The sequence below is a fragment of the Manis pentadactyla genome, chromosome Y (assembly GCF_030020395.1).
Source record: "Manis pentadactyla isolate mManPen7 chromosome Y, mManPen7.hap1, whole genome shotgun sequence".
NCBI lineage: Eukaryota > Metazoa > Chordata > Mammalia > Pholidota > Manidae > Manis > Manis pentadactyla.
The window spans coordinates 525,490-531,552 of record NC_080039.1 but is presented as its reverse complement, the minus strand read 5'-3'; the positions used below and the strand labels follow the sequence as shown (position 1 = coordinate 531,552).

General features: G+C 34.7%; 1 pseudogene; it reads left to right on the top strand.

The window, feature by feature from the left end:
- Positions 1-1,144: 1,144 nt before the first annotated feature.
- On the top strand, positions 1,145-1,232 carry LOC130682228 (U6 spliceosomal RNA; annotated as a pseudogene).
- The last annotated feature ends 4,831 nt before the right edge of the window (positions 1,233-6,063 follow it).

The following is a 6,063-nucleotide window of genomic DNA, read 5'->3' as shown; positions in this document are numbered from 1 at the left end:
TATCATAATATCTTATTTCCAAAAGTATAGTTCCATTTTTGATGTGTTCTTTTAAAGTGGGGATCTTTTATAGAGGCCATTTTATTGCAAGTTATGGCAACTGATGGACCAGACCAATACTGACAACTTCACATTTGAAATATATAACAGCTAGCAATTTTCAGCCACAGTGTATAGGATGGTTAACTCTGTGCTATACGTATGCCATATTACTACAGTATGGCCCAGGTGAGGTCTTGTCAGTGTCTACAGCTAAGCAGAAATATCTACTAAGACATCTTCTTAAACAAAGTACACCAAAGGGAAAATCCACACTAGTGAGAGGACCAGCAATATTGAATGAAGACAAGGGGGCTGTTTGCTTTTGTTCACAAACTTAACTGAATATTTGTTCATTTCTTTTCAGTTTATTTCTATGTGAAATATAGCTAACAAAACAGATGATTCCATTTCCAAAGCATCTCTTTACCCCTAAGAAAAAAGTAAATATTTATGTAATATGGATACAAATATTTCAAAAATAAAAAAAAATAATGTTTATTGTTTAGGCATTCTTTGAGCTGAATTTTTTTTCATCTGCTGGAGCTGCAACAAGAAATTAACATAGACTAGGTGGCTTAAAGGACAAATATTTATTTCTCACAATTCTGGAGGCTGGAAAATCAGCAGTCAAGGTGTCAATAGATTCACTATCTGTTAAGAAACCTCTTCCTGCTTTAAAGACCGTCTTCTTGCTATATCCTCACATTATGGAGAGACAGTGGATTCTGGTCTTTTTCTCTTCTTGTAAGGCCTCTAATCCCATTGTGGGGGTTCTATCATTATGATATCAGCTAATCTTAAATGTCTAATGAAGTTCCCACTTCTAAATGCCATTACATTGGGCTTCCACAAGAATTTTGAGGGGACACAAACATTCACTCCATAGCAATTAACAGTATTATCAAATCATTAACAGAGATATAAGATACATTTATAATGAATTATTATAATCAGATATATAATAGACTAATAAACTTTAGGCAAGTGAAGTGTTTAAGAAATTGTCCTATAATTAAAACTGGACAGGATAAATTCCCGGTGTCCTATGCACTACCAGGCAATTCATCTGGGCATTATTTTATTTAAAAGTTTTACAGAAATAGTGCTTGCTTCGGCAGCACATATACTAAATTGGAAGGATACAGAGAAGATTATCATGGCCCCTAAAAAAAAAGAAAGAATAAAGTTTTACAGAAATAGATTCGTATACACGGAAAACAAGACTGGTGGTTGTCATAGCGAGATGGGTGGGGTGGTGGATGAAATAGGTGAAGGGCACAAAGAGATGCAAACTTCAAATCGTAAAATAAGTTAGTCACAGGAATGAAAGTACAGAATAGGGAATATAGTCAGTAAAGTGTGATTTCTTTGTATGTTCACAAATGGTAACTACACTTAACATGGTGAGGATTTAATAATGAAGTGTAATTGTTGAAAAGCTATGTTTTATGTATAAAATCATTAAATATAGCATATTACCTATATTTCAACTAAAAAATTGAAAAAAAGAATGAATTTAAAATTTGATAATTTTATATTCACTAGGTTATTTCCTATTTTGTAGAGGTAGAATTATGTGCTATATGAAGTTGAAAACTGGTAGAAATACAGATGACTTTTTATCTAAGCTATGCAAGTGGATTGTGTCCAGTAAATGTACATTTGATTGCCACTCAGAAGGAAAAATTAAGCCAACATACTAAATTTCATTGTTTTACAAGATATAAACCCATTTTATACATATTGACAAATTTATGTCAGTATTTCTACCAACTGTCTTTCATTTAAGTTCTCCTTTGAACCAGTCTGATTATATTACTTGTCCTATCATTAGCTACTGTATTAAATACAATTTTTGACTAACGTTCATTTTATGTTTGTGAGTTATGATTTCAAATTTCTGAAAATATACTTGAGCAGATATATAAAATTCAGTGAATTAAAAGGTGTAACATATACTTCACTCACACACTGTTCTGTATTGGGTGCTGCTTTACTGGTCTGACCATTATTTCCATCAGAATCATCAGTGTAATTGTCAGTTGTGTACTTTCCGTAGTGAAATTTATTTTAAAATGACGGATGTGATTCTTTTGCTTGTTGTATATATAAAATCCCAATATAATTGTAAAATAATGTATGAGTCCCATGCCCCAGGAACAAAAAAATGTATAAAATATACTTAGTAGTTAACTTACATATCTAACTATTACAGAATAAAATTAAAACATATATAATTTTGAGTCTTTTACCTATGGTTAAAGGAAATGGTTGTGCAATGGTCCTCTGTGGATCCTCCTTTCATTTTGAAATTCTTTCTGACTTTGTGGTGTTCACTTCTCATCTTCTCTATCCCAATACATTCCAAGTTCCAAAATGTTAAAATGAGCATGAACTTGGCAACTGGATTTTGCATTAATCACAGGGTGTTTTCAATATATCTGTGTACAGTTCCTTCAAGTTCAAAATTTATTACAGAATTGTGACTAACTGTAACTTGGACATGTCTGGGTTAGATTTGGTGGGAGAAAAAACAAAATATCTAGGTAAGGTAATGAGCCGTGAAGGAATTTCAATGTAGGATGTGCTTAGGTACGTTTGAAACACTCTGACAGGAAGGGGACTAAGGAAGTTTTCTTCAAACTGCCTTTGGAGGGCAAACTATTTCTATTGAGATTATTTATTTGGAACAACAATGGAAGGCTGGTGAGATGAGGAGAATGCCCCAAGTCAGTCTTTGGCAATGCTACTTAGTAACATCTACAGTGAGCCAACTTAGGCACACCTGTTAGTTTTCAAGATAAAAATTCTATACTAAAAAGAGCACCTGGTTTGTTCTTCTGGCTCAGGCCTCATTCTATTAGTGTCATGACCTAGGTTATATCAATTAACCTAAACCTTAGCTTCCTGAATCTGTAAAAGTGACTCAATTGCCTTTGCATCCTCTACAGCTTTAAGATCCACATATATGGGATCACTAGTCTGTCTCTAAAATTTTTCTATATAAAAGCAAATGCAGAAAATAGATGGGTCAGGTTGATAAATTATTTTAAAATATACAAATGGAATATGTCTCCTCTTTTATAATTAGTAGAATAATAATAAAATTCAAATTTATTTGCCTTTAGTATTTGCTTGACTCTGGTTGAATTTTTTCCTGTAATTTGGCCTTAGGATCCATTCCCCCCAAAATAGAGGGCTTTGTCTTACATCTCTTATACTCTCCTTAAGGTCTTTGTTTTCAGAAATGAAAATAAAATCTCTCAGTGTGTTTAAAACAGCTTCGGAGACATTATTTTGCTATTCTCTATATTTAATGAAGGTGATTTCAATACAAGGTTTAGAGCCACTTCACCCTTTATCTCTCTTCTTTTTTATTCTTGATTGTGAACAAAAGTAATTTCCAGGTTGACAAGGAGGTAGAGGGAAAGGTAGTTATGATAAACCCACACTTAAGAGAGCAAGGCCCTTTTTTCTGATTTATATATGCTGCAATTTTTTATACTCAGTAGTGAAGCATTAGGAAACTAAAATAAAGAATAGATTTTCATAAAGACAGGCTCTGTGCAAAACAGTATTGCCACATAGAGTGAATAACAATATAAGGTGCTAACTAAATTTGAATCTCAGATAATGCATATTTTTATCTCTTTTTTTGAGGGGGCATCTCTCATATTTATTGATCAAATGCTTGTTAATAACAATAAAATTCTGTATAGGGGACTCAATGCACAATCATTAATCAACCCCAAGCCTAATTCTCAACAGTCTCCAATCTTCTGAAGCATAACGAACAAGTTCTTCCATAGTGAACAACCCACTGTTTAATGTACAAATTTAATCTCCCGCATTTTGTGCAGTCACTTATCTGCAATTAGTGAGATAACGATTTTTCCAGATTGGGAAGATGTTAAACAAAACTTGGCCATAATTGGGTCTATCTTATGCCAATCAAATTTTACCGACCAATGAGAATAGCCTAGGACGAGAAACGAGCTGAAGGGGCATTTCTATCAGGCTCTTAACGGCCAAAAGGCAGTTCTGTCACTGGTAAGAGGGAAAGTAAAAATATTATAATTTATTGGTTTAATACAAAAATCCTTCCTCTCTTGGCAATAGTTGATGATATCGGGAGAAAGAACTGATACTTAATAAAGACATAGAATGATTTTCACCGCCTGCCTGATGTAAGTCCTAGTAGGTCGGCGAAAACGAAGCTGCTGATCCACACTTAAGTTTCTGAGGAGACCGACGGGTGTAAAGATTTTTTTTTTTTTTTTGGAGAGGGCATCTCTCATATTTATTGATAAAATGGTTGTTAACAACAATAACATTCTGTATAGGGGACTCAAAGCACAATCATTAATCAACCCCAAGCCTAATTTTCGTCAGTCTCCAATCTTCTGAAGCATAACGAACAAGTTCTTACATGGTGAACAAATTCTTACACGGTGAATAAGTTCTTACATGGTGAACAGTGCAAGGGGCAGTCATCACAGAAACTTTCGGTTGGTTTGATCACGCGTCATGAACTATAAACAATCAGGTCAGATATGATTATTCGTTTGATTTTTATACTTGATTTATATGTGAATCCAGCATTTCTCCACTATTATTATTATTATTTTTTTAAAATAAAATTCTGAAGTGGTAGGTAGCTGCAAGATAAAGGTAGAAAACATAATTTAGTGCTGTAAGAGGGCAAATGTAGATGATCAGGTCTGTGCCTATAGACTAAGTATCAATCCAAGCTAGACAAGGGCAACAAAACATCCACGGATGAGGAAGATTTCTCTCAAAACAGGGGGGGGGGTGAAGTTCTAAGCCTCTCCTCTGTTGATCCCCATTTTCTCACCTGATGGCCCCCCTGTGACTGTGCTTGTCTTAGGTTGTTCCTCCCTTGAGGAATCTTACCCGTCTCTGGCTAACCAGTCATCTTCCGGGCCGTACAGGGAAATGTAAAGTTGGTAAGTGAGAGAGAAGCAATATTCTTTGAAAAAGTTAGCTTTTTACTTCTTTGCAGATTTATGCCCTGTGGCTTTTCTGCCCAGCACCTGTCTTGAGGTATCTTTACCACTTGGAAGAATTAATGATATTCGGTAATTTTCTATATGAGGCACGAATGCTACTAAGGGGTTGTAATTAGGAAGGAAGAATATAAGCTATAGAAGCAGCAGATGGAAGAAAATATGGGAAGATTGATGATTTCTTTGACATATCTTCTTGTAGAGTAACATAAGCATGTATAGGTTTTAAACTACTAATTAAACTGTGTACACACATTAACATAATAGGAATACAGCTACATAACAAAAGAAGACCTACAATTACCAGCCATATTCAGTGAAACCAAGAAAACCAATTAGGCACCCTAGGCATTTGTGAAAACTTATCAGTGATATGATGGATACTGTCTAACTGAATTTGAATAGTTTGAGAAAAATCAGACAAATTAAAACAACACATTCCTGGGAACTGTTCACATCCCATATGTTCTTTGAACAGTAGATTGTCTATAGTTGCTTGATTTTGGAGCGTTGCAACTTGCACATCTCCTAATTCTTGGTTGAGGTCCAACAGTATAGATCCAGTCAAATTTGTTGTTTTACTGTATGCACAGGCCAGCTTAGATATCTTCTTCTTAATTCCAATTGCAAGTAGGAACCAGTGCGATGAATGCAGCTCCAAGTGCAACAGCGCCAGGATCTTTGTTGAGGTTTTTGATGATCGTCTTCTGGAATGACTCTTCCAGAGGATGCTGCGGTTGGAAGTTCTTCTTTGTATCGTATCTTAATTCGTTTTCTAGGTAGCCAAATTAGTCTTTGATCCTCTGTATAAGCACAAACAAACCTTTTGCCCACACGTTGATATGACCTTTATACCATTGTGAAGAACTTATTGGAGTTTGCCACACAGGAACTGCTTTTTTTTTAAGAGAAAGGAATATTATCAGAAAAATGTACTTCCATAGCTGATCATCTGACACCCTTTAAATGATCAAAATTAAGGATTTGTAAAGCA